Source organism: Moschus berezovskii, chromosome 13, assembly GCF_049115385.1.
Source record: "Moschus berezovskii isolate FMDL1 chromosome 13, NW_MosBer_1.0, whole genome shotgun sequence".
In the NCBI taxonomy this organism is placed as follows: Eukaryota; Metazoa; Chordata; class Mammalia; order Artiodactyla; family Moschidae; genus Moschus; species Moschus berezovskii.
In genome coordinates this window covers 10,670,023-10,687,310 of record NC_142472.1, presented here as the reverse complement: position 1 = coordinate 10,687,310, position 17,288 = coordinate 10,670,023, and the positions used below count along the sequence as shown (strand labels likewise).

At 44.3% G+C, this 17,288-nt stretch overlaps 1 protein-coding gene across 6 annotated transcripts in view; it reads left to right on the top strand.

The window, feature by feature from the left end:
• CLYBL (citramalyl-CoA lyase) overlaps window positions 1-17,288 on the top strand; it is a 238,183-nt gene that overhangs the window by 162,645 nt on the left and 58,250 nt on the right. The window lies entirely within an intron of this gene.

Genomic DNA, 17,288 nt, shown 5'->3' with positions numbered 1-17,288 from the left:
GAAGGCAGTTATTATTTTTTTTACAGCTTGGAAGAAAGCTCCTGTGATGATCTGCCTTACGTGTCAACTTGACTAAGCTATAATACCCAGTTATTTAATCAAACACGAATATCGATGTTCCTGGGACTATGTTTTGTAGATGTGGTTAACATCTACAGTCTGTTGACTTTACACAAATTAGATTACCCTCGGTAATGTTGGTGGGCCTCATCCAATCAATTGCAGGCCTTAGAAGCAAAACTTAAGGTTTCCTGAAAAAGAAATTCTGCCTTAAGACTACAGCGTCAACTTCTGCCCAAGTTTCCAGCCCACAGCTTGCCTGATGGATTTGGAACTTGTCATTTTATGAGCTAATTCTTTAAAATAAGTCTATCTATCTATCTGCCTGTCTGTCTATCGCTTCTCTATCTTCTTTTGGTTCTGTTTCTCTGGAGAGCCCAGATTGATACAACCTTTCTGTATTTTGAGTTTGCCTTTTTTGGTTTTTATTATAAACCCAGCTGTCAGTGGTCCAAGGTACAACATGTTTTCTTTACACTAGGAAAATCAACTGCATTAGTAAAACAACAAACTATGTAAATTAATCCCAAATTACAATCCAATTCAGATCTTCCTAAAATCTACTAAACTCTGATAGAACTAAAGTACACTTAAAAAAATCCTTATTGATTGTATCTTATCAGAAGTTTGAAGTTCAAAATATCTGTGTTTGAATCCCATATCTGCCTTCCTTATCATAATTTTATAATCCCTAAGTATTCCCCTAGGTGGTTTCCCCACTTGAACACACGCCCATCACTAAAGAACCTTAGTATACCACTGAGGTGGCACTTGTTTCCAGTTGCAAAGACAGTGGGACTGAAGTAGTAAGCTTTATATTTCAATGAAGTAGTCTTGCCTTTGACATGAAACTTAAGAAGTGATAATCGCGTATTTCAAGGTTTCAGGATCACTCAGGAGTAAAAAGTGCTTCCCTGTTTTATGTAGGTATATTTATTTGCAGAACCAGTCCTAGAATCGTTTACGTACTTCCAGCTATTTGAACTCGGAGAATCACAGATGTGAGGAACCTCACCTCTGGTCATCCCCAGGCATCCTCGTCAGGGTCTGGGTTCCGTGAGATGCTTATCACAGGCTTCAGTTTTAAGCCGTTCCCAGTGGGGTTACGTGTAAGCCTTTTCAATTGTCCGTGACTGTGTTCCGTATACACATATCGATCGCCCTCTCTAATTCCCAGACCTGGTGGCCTGCCCTTCTGTCTGGCTTGGGTGAAGCCGCATGGAGGCACCGTGCTGGCCCCCGAGGGGCGGGGAAAGAACCTGGCGCCACTGAGCAGACGTCTCTTAATGGTAATCCTCTGGCGAGCCAAGGGCCTCCAAAGAGACCATGAGTGTGGCCTCGTGGAGGAGGAATGTACGCACAGTCACACGAGAAAGTCCCCAGTCTCGGCTTCAGGACCCCATGCCTGGCCCATCATGCCTGCTTCAGAGAGAAACTGGACAGGACCTCCCCTCAGGAGCCTGTCAGCCCTCGTCACCAATCAGCCCAGGGGCTACTCGGAATGACTGGAGGCACTCAGTTCTGCCCCCCACCAACGGCGTGGCCCGCTCGCAGCCCCTGCCACCTGGGGAGCCCCACACCAGGCCAGGGCAATCACGCCTGGCTTCCGCATGGTCATGCGAGGCTTGCCATCAGCCAAGCTCCTGAAATATTTATATTTATACTGGCAGGGCTCAGACTTTTTTTTTTTTTTAAACCAACAGAAACCATAGCAGGTACGGTCTGGGTATAGTTTGGTAGGGTTCATGCATCCCACACTTGGCAAACCGATCAGCGATGGCTCACCTGGCCAAAAGAGCCGGGACGTCACTTACCAAAAGAGTCCAGACAGTGGCCGTTTGTCACCGTCTAAGCACTGGGAGAAAGACACATCGGAAAATCAAACGGCTCTCCCCTCCCTTCTGTCCAGAGATTTGGTGTCACCTATGCACAGGGAAAAGTCAAGAAGCCCCTCCTCGGGACTCAGAGCCAGCACGTCGCAGGGTGAGCACCATCCATGTATTTGTTTTCAAAGATAGCACGATGTGACACCAGAGAGCTTTTGCGACTACCTTGTCTCCTGAAGAACTGTTTGAAAACTAGAGGATTGGCAAGGAAGTCTGTGGAAGGGAAGGAGGCAGGAAGATCCACATGGGTGCACTTGAGCCTGTATTACTTGTTCCCAAATACTTCAGCAAGTACACCTTAGACACGGGTTTTCTGAGAGAAAACAATGATCAAAGCCAGAGGGTTAGGTGAATGAGCCCATGTTTGTGACAGCTGTTCCCAAAGAAACAGTTGAATTTGTCTCAAAACGAAAGGTTTCACTGGCTTCTGCCTCTCATCAGATTGGTTTTGCAATGCCTCAGAATTATTTTTAAGTATTCGAAAATGGCATCATTTCCTAGTTGCAAATTATTTGGGTGTATTTGGAAGCTAATTAAAAGGGAAATGTCCTATTTTGTAAAGAGCAGCATTTCTACATTTTAAAAATCAGATGTTCTCAGCGGGGAGCCGGGTTTTATCTTTGTCAGTGTTGACTGTTGCTAAGTGCATCCCAGACTGAAAATCTAAATGAAATAACTACAAGGAAAGGCGTGGGGGAAGTTTATGTTGGAAAAGCAGGAGAGAGACACACATACATGTATAATACATAGGCAATGTATCTGGATTTCCAAAGCCTTTGCATGGCTTGTTTTTTCCTCTCTCTTGCTAGCTCCTTATTTCACTGTGAGCTCTGCAAGCATGGTGGGCCGCAGAGGTGCCAGGCACCATCATGGTGTCCAAAAACTGGCTTTGTGCATATGCTAAATTAGAGATTGGCTGGCAGAAGCAGTTCACAGATCCTGGATTGGCAGGGATTCCTCATGAAAGGAGGCAGGGCCACAAGCCCGCGGGACTCACTCTCCAGCCAGCAGCAATGCAGCATGCTCTACCCAGGCAGCCAAATTCATTTTTAAATAAATTCTGAATCCTCCTCAGGCTTAGGGTCCAGCCCAGGTAAAATACTACCCCCCCACCCTCCCCCCCAAAAGTCTAATCCCTTTTCCTGTTTCATGGGGAAGGGATTATGTTGAGTCTTGCATGGGCCAGAGCTTTGAGATTTTTCACCAAACAATCCAGCTCATTTCAGTTGCCCCCTGCTGCAGTGAACAGGGCACCCCCATGTTGAAGGAGGAAGGCAAGAATCCTACAGACAAAAATCTCTCCATTTTCATCTTCCTTGGATATAAGCACACTGCCCTGATGGTTCTGATGCAAGAATTAACACAGTGAAGAAATGTATTAGACAGCCGGAGCAGATAAGTCTGTGCCAAAAGGATCCACCATCTGGGTCTTTTTTGCTCACTGTGTCCACCAGAAAATGACTCTCTCATTTATGAGTAGCTAGTTGATGGCTTTACTATTCCCCAGAGATGATACTTTATTTTATGGACAATGGTGTCTTTTAATTAAAAAACAAAGCTTAGGCTGTTGACCTTAGGATCCTGCTTCATCTTAGAGTTGAGCCCTAGAGAGGAATGAGGAGACCTATTTTCTAGGCCAAGAAGTGCTTTTGACTCAAACAACAATACCTGACACGTTAAGAAGCAGTTCTGAGTGGGGACATAAACTCTAGGCACTTCACTTTTTCCCAAGGGTGGAGTGAAGAGTCATCCCAACACCCTCATGTGAAAGTGGCATCAGAGCCTTACAGCCCTTCAGGTGCCACCAGTCGTTCACTCACCTGAGCGTGCAAGCTCTGCCCGCAGCACACGTTCAGTAAATATTTTGGAGTATATTCACTGGGTTGTGACTTAATCAGTTCGAGCTGATATAATGAATATTGTAGACTAAGTTGCTTAAACAACAGACATTTATTTGTCACTGTCAGGAGGCTGGAAGTCCAAGATCGAGGGTTGCAGGATGGTTTGCTTCCTGGTAAGAGCTTTCATCCTGGTTCATAGATGGCTATCATCTTGCTATGCCCACACATGGGAGTAAAATCTTCTCTCGTGTCTCTTCTTGAAAGTGGAAGTGTTCGTTGCTCAGTTGTGTCCAATTCTTTGCGACCCCACGGACCTATTAGGCTCCTCTGTCTGTGGAATTCTCCAGGCAAGAATACTAGAGTGGGTTGCCATTCCCTTCTCCAGGGGATCCTCCCAACCCAGGGATCGAACCAGGATCGCTGGCATTGCAGGCAGATTCTTTACCATCTGAGCCACCAGGGAAGCCCTGTATCTCTTTTTATGAGGGCACTAATCCTATTCGAGGACTCTACCCTCATGACCTAACTACCCCCCTCTTCTGAATGCCATCATGTTTGGGGGTTAGGGCTTCACCATAATAGTTTTAGAAGAACAAACGTTCAGTCCACAGAAGGTTGATTGTCTCATTGGGTGGTACCCATGAGGCTACCAACTTGAGTAGTCTACAGAGGAGAGAGTTCTGCATCACACTCTGAATTAAGTGAAAAGATACTTAAGTAGGGATCAGAGGACTTGAATTATAGTCTTGGCTCTGCCCTGCCTTGCATTGATGACTTCCAGTGATTTATTGATTTCACTTTTGTCTCCTTGTTTCTCAAATGACTGGATAATTACTGAACTCCCTTCATCCCTAAAATTGTATTTTTTATGATTCCAGACCTTAGCCAATCATCTAAAAATGTGTTCTTTGGATGATATCTACTAGACGTACGTTTCAAAGTCAGCTTTCTTGGAGGAAAGCATTAACCCAAGCACACATCCTTAAAGCAGTGACTCAGAATTGCTACACTCTCATCCTCCTCACCTTCACCATGTGCTTTCAGTGGAAGCAAGAACCAAAGAGGACAAGAGCAGGCGGCGGTGCACAGGACAAAGGGAAGCCTGAACGTGGCTCCAGGCAGCGCTGCGATCCTTAGTGTAGAATTTGAAAAGAACGGGAAAGGGAGAACTCATCTTCATTAGCACATGATTTGGTAGTAGCTCTTTCGAAGAACCTTTCATTCCACTGTTTAAGGAACGTGCTTCCCATAGTGGATTAATTGGTGGCTTCTCAAAAGATATGTCCACATCCTAATCCCAGAACCTATAAAGGCAAACTTATGTGGAAAAGGGTTCTCCGAGATACAGTTACGGTGTCAAAATGAGACCATCCTAGATCACCCAGATGGGAACTAAGTTCCAGTGACACAGAGAAGTCCACATGGGCAGAGAGAGATTAGACTGACTCAGCCATGGGGAATGCCAGCAGCCCAAGGAAACTGGGTCCGGAAGGGTTCTCCAACTAGGGGCATGGCCCGGTTGACACCTTGATTTCAAATGTCTGGTCTTCAGAGCTGTGAGAGAAGAAGTCTCTATTGTTGTAAGCAGCCAACTTTGTGATAATTGCTTATGGCGGCCTTAGGGACTAACACACTTCAGAAAAGTATATTTCAAAGGATGGACTTCATTAATTGGGAACTATGATATCTCTTTTTCTAGTAACATGGTCAGTCTTCAGTTCAGTCGCTCAGTCGTGTCCGACTCTCCGCGACCCCGTGAATCACAGCACGCCAGGCCTCCCTGTCCATCACCAATTCCCAGAGTTCACTCAAACTCATGTCCACAGAGTCGGTGATGCCTTCCAGCCATCTCATTCTCTGTCGTCCCCTTCTCCTCCCGCCCCCAACCTTTCCCAGCATCAGAGTCTTTTCCAGTGAGTCAACTCGTCGCATGAGGTGGCCAAAGTATTGCAGTTTCAGCTTTAGCATCAGTCCTTTCAATGAACACCCAGGATTGATCTCCTTTAGAATGGACTGGTTGGATCTCCTTGCAGTCCAAGGGACTCTCAAGAGTCTTCTCCAACACCACAGTTCAAAAGCATCGATTCTTCGGCGATCAGCTTTCTTCACAGTCCAACTCTCACATCCATACATGACCACGGGAAAAACCATAGCCTTGACTAGACAGACCTTTGTTGGCAAAGTAATGTCTCTGCTTTTTAATATACTATCAAGGTTGGTCATAACTTTCCTTCCAAGGAGTAAGCGTCTTTTAATTTCCTGGCTGCAATCAGCATCTGCAGTGATTCTGGAGCCCAAAAAAATAAAGTCTGACACTGTTTCCACTGTTTTTCCATCTATTTCCCATGAAGTGATGGGACCAGATGCCATAATCTTTGTTTTCTGAATGTTGAGCTTCAAGCCAAACTTTTCACTCTCCTCTTTCACTTTCATCAAGAGGCTTTTGAGTTCCTCTTCACTTTCTGCCAAAAGGGTAGTATCATCTGCATATCTGAGATTATTGATATTTCTCCCAGCAATCTTGATTCCAGCTCGTGCTTCTTCCAGCCCAGCGTTCCTCATGATGTACTCTGCATATAAGTTAAATAAGCAAGGTGACAATATACAGCCTTGCTGCTGCTGCTAAGTCGCTTCAGTCGTGTCCGACTCTGTGTGACCCCATAGACGGAAGCCCACCAGGCTCCCCCTTCCCTGGGATTCTCCAGGCAAGAACACTGGAGTGGGTTGCCATTTCCTTCTCCAATGTGTGAAAGTGAAAAGTGACCTTTTCCTATTTGGAACCAGTCTGTTGTTCTATGTGCAGTTCTGACTGTTGCTTCCTGACTTGCATACACGTTTCTCAAGAGGCAGGTCAGGTGGTCTGGGATTCCCATCTCTTTCAGAATTTTCCACAGTTTATTGTGATTCACACAGTCAAAGGCTTTGGCATAGACAATGAAGCAGAAATAGATGTTTTTCTGGAACTCTCTTGCTTTCTCCATGATCCAGTGGATGTTGGCAATTTGATCTCTGGTGCCTCTGCCTTTTCTAAAACCTGCTTGAACATCTATGGTCAGTCTTACTATAATAAAAATCAAAGAATGCCAACTTAAAACAGCATTAATATTCATAGGATTATTGAATTGGAATATTGGATCTCTTTTGAGATCAACAGTTTTTGTTCATGTAATAGCTGTGTAAAAATACCACCTTCTGAATGAACCATTTTCTTAAGTTTTTTTGTAAGAAAGAAACACCCCAGTATCAGAGAAATCAGTTGCAGACCTCCATCCCTGGCTTGTTTTGGTATCTGCATTTCTGTACCAGATTGACGCTTTTTGTTAGTCTTTCTGTTTTAGGGTATTTCAGCTTCATGGAGTAATAGTATCAATAAAATTCTGCTGTTTTATTATACATTTATCAAACAGTTGACTCTCTGGTCTTTTGACCCAAATTTACTGACATATTCTCAGAGCTCTGTCTCAGTACATGTTTTAATAACAGTTTTCCAATACAGTTTTCATTTCAAATTTAGAATATGATGTTATATTGTTATTGTTATATTAGTCACATATGGATGTGAGAGTTGGACTATAAAGAAAGCTGAGCACTGAAGAATCGATGCTTTTAAGCTGTGGTGTTGGAAAAGATTCTTGAGAGTCCCTTGGACTTCAAGATCCAACCAGTCCTAAAGCAAATCAGTCTTGGGTGTTCATTGGAAGGACTGATGTTGAAGCTGAAACTCCAATACTTTGGCCACCTGATGTGACTTATTGGGAAAGACCCTGATGCTGGGAAAGATTGAAGGCAGGAGGAGAAGGGGATGACAGAGGATGAGATGGTTGGATGGCATCACTGACTCAATGGACGTGAGTTTGAGTGAACTCCAGGAGTTGGTGATGGATAGGGAGGCCTGGCGTGCTGTGGTTCATGGGGTTGCAAAGAGTCGGACACGACTGAGCGACTGAGCTGAACTGATTATATTATATATTATTATTATATTTATTGTTATTATAATCAATTTGCTATTTCACAATTGTGGGTGAACAGCTCACAGTGTTTGTGACAATACTGCGTGCATGCTGTCACTTTACTTGTGTCCTACTCTTTGCGACCCTATGGATTGTAGCCCCCCAGGCTTCTCTGTCCATAGAGATTCTCCAGGCAAGAATACTGGAGTGTGTTGTCATGCTCCCCTCCAGGGGATCTTCCCCACCCACGGATCAAACCTGTGTCTCCTATGGTGCCTGCGTTGCAGGCGGATTCTTTACCACTGAGTCACCAGGGAAGCCCTCTGACAAAATTTATTTCCAAACAATTGTTTTTAAATAGCAACACATTGTATGCTTATTTGTTTTTTATAATCCAGTTTTGCAACTTAGCTTTGATGGCTGACTTTTCCAGTAGGAAAAGTGTGAAAGCACTTAGGTTATACTGGTCTTGGAAATTCCTGACATTCTCTGTTACCATGGTGCCAGGCCCCAGTTTGTACCACTGGTTTCTCCTTCCATACCTCAAGAGGATCTCTTGATAGAACCCACCGTAGACCCCACCGTTACCTTACTTCTGCTTCTTTTTTTATGCAGTTTTTATTCAGTTAAATTAACACGTTAAATAGATGCAACATGCTGTAGAAAAATCCAACATATAGACAAGTCATTTCAGAAGATGACGGCAAAGACTGACAGGGGTAACTGTGTGGAGATGAATGCGAACTGGTGGGTTCAGACTTCTATAAAAACTGAGAAATACCTGGAGAGGAAGTTTACTGTCAGACGGACTTCTCTAGTCCCACAGTTATCCTCCAAGGGAGCTCCAGAATCCATTCCCTAAGTGCATGGGTAAACCAGCCATTTAGCACTGGTCACAATCAGAATTAGGAGTGTGGGTTCCACAGTAACTTTTGGGTTTTGGTCGTTAGAGAGTAGGAGCAGATTGTCAGTAAAAGCTCCATTTGACCACCAGTGGAGGTCAACAGCCAGCTGCAAGTGGGATGTGTGTGCTAAGTCACTTCAGCTGTGTCGGACTCTGTGTGACCCTATGGACCATAGCCCTGCAGGCTACTCTGTCCATGGAATTCTCCAGGCAAGAATACTGGAGTGGGTTGCCATGCCCTCCTCCAGGGAATCTTCCCGACCCAGGGATCAAACCTGCGTCTCTTATGTCTCCTGCATTAGGCATATGGATTCTTTTCCACTAGCTTGTGAGGATTCGTGTGATAAATAAAATGCTACTTGAAGATTTCTGGCAAATGCTAAGACGCTGCTGTTTTTCCTCTTCCCCAGCAGGCTTTTCTTAACCTCTACTTTGACGGCTGTGTGTCCAGCAGGCAAGATATTTGCATATGCCTTTAGGAGAGGGTTCTCAACCCCGACTGTCCATCATAATCACCAGGGGAGCCTTGAAAAATACCCATCTATGCCCCACCCAAACCAATCCACTCAAGGAAGAGCAGAGAAATACATTGTTAAATACTTAGAAAGGTTTATCACAGAGCTTCTTAACTATGACTGAAAAATGGATACTGAAAACTATTTACTGGTTTTTTCTTACTTGATATGTCTGATTTGCCTTCCACCAAATCAACTGATTTTAAGTCCTCAAAATGCCAGTGCTTCTATACCCTTTAATGCTTCTTTGTGTGTGTATTTAGCTGTTCAGTCCTGTCTGACTGTGGCCCCATGAGCAGTAGCCCTCCAGGCTCCTCTGACCATGGAATTTTCCAGGCAAGAATACTGGCGTAGTAGCCATTTCCTACTCCAGGGGATCTTCCCAACCCAGGGATAGAACCCAGGTCTCTTGCATCTCCTGTTTTGGCAGGTGGATTCTTCACCACTGAGCCACCAGGGAAGCCCAATGCTTCTTTAATACAATTTAAAGATGGCATAGTATATTAAAAAGCAGAGACATTACTTTGCCAACAAAGGTCCGTCTAGTCAAGGCTATGGTTTTTCCCATGGTCACGTATGGATGTGAGAGTTGGACTCTGAAGAAAGCTGTTCGCCGAAGAATTGATGCTTTTGAACTGTGGTGTTGGAGAAGACTCTTGAGAGTCCCTTGGACTGCAAGGAGATCCAACCAGTCCATTCTAAAGGAGATCAATCCTGGGTGTTCATTGAAAGGACTGATGCTAAAGCTGAAACTGCAATACTTTGGCCACCTCATGCAACGAGTTGACTCACTGGAAAAGACTCTGATGCTGGGAAAGGTTGGGGACGGGAGGAGAAGGGGACGACAGAGAATGAGATGGCTGGATGGCATCACTGACTCTGCAGACATGAGTTTGAGTGAACTCCGGGAGTTGGTGTTGGACAGGGAGGCCTGGCGTGCTGTGATTCATGGGGTCGCGGAGAGTCGGACACGACTGAGCGACTGAACTGAACTGAACTGAAAGATGGCAGGGCACTTCCCTAGTGGTCCAGTGGTTAAGACTCTGCACTTCCACTGCAGGAGGCATGGGTTCGATCCCTGGTTGGGGAACTAAGATCCCGCATGCCATGCAGTGTGGCCAAAAAATTTTAAAAACAAACAGTAAAGATTGATAGGCATTATCTATCTATTCTTTGATTATGGATAAATAATTATATATTAGATATATTTTAAAGGTAAATAATAAATTTCAGCAAAATTTTAAAAACCTATTCCATCTAAAATGACAAAGATTGTAAGCTTTTATATTTAAAGCAAAAGAATACTCAAACATTAGATATTTTGTGACATTAAAATATTAGGCCAGCAGTATGTTATTATTTTTATCCAAAAAGAAGTCAAAAGGGTACATATTTCTACTATTGGAGGGAGGGGATTCTCTTAGACAATTGACCAGAGTAGGACTATACAGAGAATGTTGAAGCCAGAAAGAAACTCAGAAACCAATTTTTCAGCCCTAAACACATAGAATTTTTGTTTCAGGAATGCTACCATTTGTGGCATATGTTCCATGGAAGTTAAACATTGTTGTCAAGGACTTCTCTGGCAGTCCAGTAGTCCCTGGCAGACTCTCCTTCCAATGCAAGGGGCAAGAGCTCAATCCCTGGTTAGGGAACTAAGACCCCATATGCTGCACGGTATGGCCAAAAATAGAGGAAAATCTAAACATTCTTTTTTAAAAAGGTGAAATGCCAAAAAAAAAATTCTGAATACATATGTTGTTTGGCTTTCAGTTCAGTTGCTCAGTCGTGTCTGACTCCTTGTGACCAGAGGTCAAAGCCTGACTTTTATGAAATATGGTGATTTTCTGTGATCCTATGTTATTAAACAACATTCTTAACACGCTTTTGAAAAAAACTGAAAAACTGGTATTAAGAATAGCTGGATTTAAGGAGACAACAATGGAAGCTATGGTGTTCAGCACACTGAGTAGATGAAGAATTAGTCTAATGTCGTAATCAACCAAAACTTCTTACCAGGCTTCTTATGAATCAACCACATGGCTGTCCACCTTCATCCCAACCACCTCCACTCAAAGAGGTGACCTATGCATACAGTTGGAAAAAGATAGACACCTTCATGTTCTTTACTACCTTCTTAGTCAAACCACACCAGAGTGGTACTGGTTGCCAAACCATATTGGATGTGGCTTGAGAAATCAGCTTATATACAGTCCAAATTTGAAACTTTAAAATTGTCACTCCTAGACCACAACAGATGGACAAAGGAAGAAGTGGGACATGGTCACGTTTTGGACCAACAGCATCGACCTTTTCAGATGGCAGCGAGTCATCTGTCATCTGCAACCTGTGGCCTTCCAGTGCTGCCAAGGCACCAGTTCAAGATTCCAGTTTGGAGTTGCTACATTGAAACGAAGACATTCAGCATGTTGCTATTTGTGGTTTTTATCAAGTAGCAGTGAGCACGCTAGACCTACTCGTCCTGCTGAAGAATCCAGCCAACAGAAGGCCATGGCGCCTGTAGGAAGGTAGACTTGGTATGTAAGATCTGATTTCTTACAAAAGGAAAGGTCTAAGATTCGGTAGGCAGGCTGCCCCACCATCCGTGAATATGTTGGCTTCTTTGGGGACTCTCCTCAGCACCAGGAGGCCAGCCCCCTGTGTTTCCCTTTGGTTTGAGCACTAGGGACATGAGAGCCACTGGGATGAGATCCCATCCCTGTCCTCACGTGGTTGCAGGTCTGGTGTTTGGATGCTGGGTTCTAGAAAACAGACAGGTCAAGCTAGCTTGAGCTCAGAACCAACGCAAAGTGGGTGGGCACCAGGAAACAGGAGTTTAAATTTGTACACCCCTTATTTATTTATTTTTGCAGTGCCTATGCTTCTCCTGGGGTCGCGGAGAGTCGGACACGACTGAGCAACTGAACTGAACTGAACTGAACGCTTCTCCTATTGCTGGTTTCTCTTGTTGAGGAGCATAGGCTGTAGAGTGTGGACTTCAGTAGTCGCGGCACATGAGCTTAGTTGCTCCGAAGCATGTGGGATCTTTCTGGACCAGGGATTGAACCTGTATCCCCTGCACTGGCAGTCAGACTCTTAACCACTGGACCACCAGGGGAGTCCCACCCCTTTTTTGAAAAGCAATTTTGGTGTCCATGATTAAATGAGTATGTTGGTTTTTTTTTTTTCATCTAACATTATTAGCCACTTATGTCACATCATTTTCAATCCTTACCAATTCCTGAGTCAGGCACTTTTATTGCCCCCATTTCTCAGATGAGGACACTGAAGTACGGAGATGTGCAGTGGATAGCAGCCTCTCCAGTCTCTTAGACAGCCTGGGACTGGAACCTAGACTTGCTGGATTCAAAGCCAGTTTAGAAGAGGACTGTGACAGAATTTCATGGCCTTCTTTGGGTATCTAAACGAGCCTGTGTTTTGACCTTACATTTGCACCTCTAGGATTTATCCTAAGGGACTGTTCAGACAAGTGCTCTAAGATGAATGTTCTCTGATATTCATATCCGGCTCTCCCATTACTAAATTCTGTTCTCTTACTAGATCTTTCCATAGCCTGCATTTGTTTATTAGTTTACTTGCTTATTAGTTGTTTTCTGACTGGAATGTAAGTTCTTTGTAGACAGGGAGCTGTTGTCTTCATTACCTAAAATAGTACCTGGCACATGAAGAGTGCTCAGTAAATATCTGTTGAATAAAATGAGTGAATTAATACCAAAAATTTGGGGGAAATTTAAATCTTAATCATAAGGGGATTGATTAGATAAATTATGGCATACCCATGCAATAAAAGACTCTGCAGTCATTACACATGATTATGTAGATTGTCCTGTACAAAAGGTATTCCCTACCTGTCATGTGAAAAAGACATGGGATCTTGCATGTGCATATGATCCCTGCATTGGCCAGGACTCCTGGTAGCCAACTACAGAATCAACTGAGTTTAAGCAGAACACAAATAGTTGACTATAGGCTGTTGGGTAAATCAGAGACTATAAAATATACAAAGAGGAGTTCTACACACAGAGCATAAGACTGGAAGCCTAGGATCTGAGTTCATCCTCATCTCAACTGCTGACTAGTGTAGAATCTCTGGATAAGTCCCACATTCTTCAGACACCTGCCCCGCCTACACCTCAGGAGTGCTGTGATGGCAAATGAGAGACAAGTCCTTTGAACTGTGTATGCCCATACATCATTGTTTTCAAGGGACTTTGAATGTCTGAGCACACAGACATCATTCCAAAGCCATATTGCTCACCAGTGGAACACACTGGTTCTCTCTAGTAACTCGCTGTACGTCGCTGAGCAGTAAGTTGCCCTGTGGCAGTGATCTGGACAAAAAGGCAGGTAGTTCCAGCAGTCATGTTTGCTAAATTTGTCCTAAGATTGTCTTCTGGGTGACTGCAGCCACTCTCCCTGTGGGGGCAGCCTGTGCCTCTGCTTTGAGCCTGTCCTTTCCTTGAGGTTCCCTGTGTTTGCTCTCCTCAGGGAGCTTGTTCTTCTCATCCCTGGGATCCACACTGTGCTGGCCACCAGACTTGGCTTCTTCCCTGGGAAGTGAAGTGAAGTGAAGTTGCTCAGTCTTGTCCAACTCTTTGCAACTCCGTGGACTGTAGCCTCCCAAACTCCTCCGTCCATGGAATTTTCCAGGCAAGGATACTGGAGTGGGTTGCCATTTCCTTCTCCAGGGGATCTTCCCGACCCAAGGATCAAACCCAGGTCTCCTGCACTGCAGGCAGAATCTTTACCGTATGAGCCACCAGGGAAGTTCTCTTCCCTGGGAGTCCTCCTCAATCTCCTTAAGTACTGCCATGAGAGCTGACACCTGGAGCATCAGCATTTGGAGTCAATGTCAACTGATAGACAGCAAAGGCTGGATTCAGTGAGCTTTTTTAAAAATATAAATTATTTATTATTTCCTTTATTTGGCTGTGCCAGGCCTTAGCTGTGGCATTCAGGATCTTCAGTCTTCATTGCAGCATGTCAGATCTTTAGTTGTAGCATGCAGGTTCTTTGAGTTGCGGCATGTGGGATATAGTTCCCCAACCAGGGATTTAACCCAAGCCCCTGCATTAAGAGCACAGAATCTCAACCACTAGACCACTGTAGAAGTCTCCTGCATTCAGTGAGCTTTTAAATTTCATTATAATTCTGTTTTTTGCGTATTCTCTTTATATATGAAAAACAATCTTTGGTTCTTATTGCCTGTCTGTCAGTAGAGGAAAATAGCATTGTGATTTGACAGGGGATTTGAACTGACACCGTGAAGGAGAACGTCAGTGTTCCTGAAATCAGGCATTTGTTGCAAGGGCGGGGGCGGGGAGGAGGGGTGGTTCTCCATTTCCTCTATGTCCAGAAGCCTTTCCTGGCAGGACTTCTAGCCCACGAGACTCTTCATCTTCATCTTGCACGAAGGCTGTGATTTGGTTCTGATGCACGGGTTACAGGAGCCGCTGAGCGTCCGCACAATCTGTTAGGCTAAATCACACCTGGTGTCTGCACAGAGAAGGCTCTGGCAAGCGTCCCCGCCACTGGGACCCAGGCCTCTGACTCTGACGCCAAAACATGGCAGTGTTGCAGGGGGCCTTCCGAGAGCCTGGCTCACCGGCACAGCAGATTAACCTGCTTGTTCTCACGTTAAATGCTGTATGAAAATTCACCGGGTGTAGAAAAAGGGAAGAAAACCCAAGTGGTTCCACAGTGAGCCTGCCTGGCACCAGTGAAGGAATGAAAGTCAACGTGAAGAGCTGGCAAGAGGAAAAGGTGTAAAATGCAATGAAAACCAAGTGTTGCAATGCCAGCCATTGCATTGTTTTATTAGCATTTTCTCGAGGAGAACATTTAATTATAGAAGATCTGGTGTCCGTGAGCTAGGGAAGATGATGCTGGGCTTTGCCACTCTCTCCATGGTTTCCATTTTCTGAGGAATTGCCGAGTAAAGTCAGCAGAGAGAAACCTCTGTGCAGCCTGGTCCTTGAAGAAGGGTTCTTCACTGTAACCAAAGCTTAGTTTTCATAGGGCAGAATCTACCTTTTGAAAAACAGAATATTCTGGAACTTCCCTGGTGGTCCAGTGGTTAAGAATCTGTACTTCCACTGGAGGAGGTACACCTTCAGTCCCTGGTAGACAAACTAAGATCCCACATGCCACGCAGTGTGGCACAATGATAAAAACAAAATTATAGAGATAAAAATAGAGCCTTCTGACGGCTGTCGTCAGCCTCCATGCTTCCAGCTTGCACATGTGTTTTCCTTTTCTTTTTCTTTCCTTGTTGGTTTCTCTTTTTTTTGACTGTGCCGCACAACTTTTGGAATCTTAGTTTCCCAACCAGGGACTGAACCCAGGCCCTGTCAGTGAAAATGCAGAGTCCTGACCACTGCACTGCCAGAGAATTCCCTTCCTCATTAACTTTAGAATAAAATGTATAAGGAATAAGATGGAAAAGTTCTACCCTTTAAAATATAATACTTTTACATCTGCTACCCAAAAGAAAAAAACTCTTTCTGAATTACCACTTTCTTTGGGAAATAACTAGGAAGTGAGACAAGCAACAATAACAAGCCATGAAAAATAAATGATCGGCTACTAAAAAATGAGGTTGCGAGTATACATTTGAGCAACAGAAATCAAAAGAAACACAGGTAGAACCAGTTGGTAATATTGTGTGGGGAGTTTTAAAATTTCTTTTAGCTGTGAAGCCTCACTACCTTAAAAGCAGTTTGTGAGAATAATGAGTTTAACGTACTGCGTGAAATACTTCTTTACATGCTGTTTCTGCCATCCCAGAGCTTATTCAGTTGCTTGGTTTCTTCATTCATAGTTGCCAGGAAGACTAATTAACACTATGGAATGGAAAGAATCCTGTTTGGGATGCTCTTCTGCCACAGGGGTAGAGCTTCCTGCCCAGGATAGGAGTCAAGACCTTGAACCCATAGCCAGCTCAAATTCCCGTTAGCTTAATCTGTTTAATTGCATGGTTGTTTGTGCCTTATCATTAGACTTTTATACTTCTGTCTGTAAGCTTTTATAACTTCCTACTTATGGAGACAAGATCCTTTGTGTTAGCACCTTAGCAAAGTGATATTGAAGGACTTGGCATTCAGGCAAAAGTTTTGCAGCCAAGCTCCATCCTAACCTGCCTTAGCGCAGCCTCACAGAGAAAAAGCCCCACCTGCCTCCAAAATTTGATGATAGGCAGGGAAACAAATGTTTTCTTCCATATAATTAATTGAAGAAAGTTGAAGTAGTTGAAGTTGAGTTGCTAACTCATGTCTGACTCTTGCGACCCCATGGACTGTAGCTCACCAGGCCCCTCTGTCCTTGGGATTTCCCAGGCAAGAATACTAGAGTGGTTGCCATTTCCTTCTCCAGAGGATCTTCCCGACCTAAGGATCGAACCCTGCTTTCCTGCATTGCAGGTAGATTCTTCACCAAGCCATCAGGGAAGCCCCATAAACAAAGAAGCATCGGTTTACAAGAAAAAACTGTTTTTTGTTTTTTTAAAAAGATTAAGCATTCTTCACTGAATTATCTTTTCTCCTTTGTCAAAGTTCAGTTGACTGTATTTGTTTGGATGTGGTGGGTGTTTTTCTGGACTCTTTATTCTGTTCCATTTATCCTTTTTTAAAATCTTTTTTTAAATTGGAGTATGCTTCCCTCCTAGCTCAGTTGTAACGACTCTGCCCGCAACGCAGGAGATCTGGGTTTGATCCCTGGGTCAGGAAGATCCCCTGGAGAAGGAAACAGCAACCCACTCCAGTATTCTTGCCTGGAGAATCCCATGGACAGAGGAGTCTGGCAGGCTACAGTCCATGTGGTCGCAAGAGAAGGACACGACTTAGCGACTAAACTAGCACAGTTACTTTACAATACTGTGTTAGTTTTTACAGCACAACAAAGTGGATCAACTTATGTATTACATATACCCCCTCCCTCACAAGCCTGCCTGCCTCCTCTCCCTCCCACGCCGGTAGGTCATCACAGAGCATGGAGCCGAACCCTCCGTGCAACACAGCAGCTTCCCACTAGCTATCCAGGTTACACACGGCAGCATGTATGTCAGTGCTGCTCTCTCTGTCCCGCCCTCTGCTACCGCACCATGTCCACAAGTT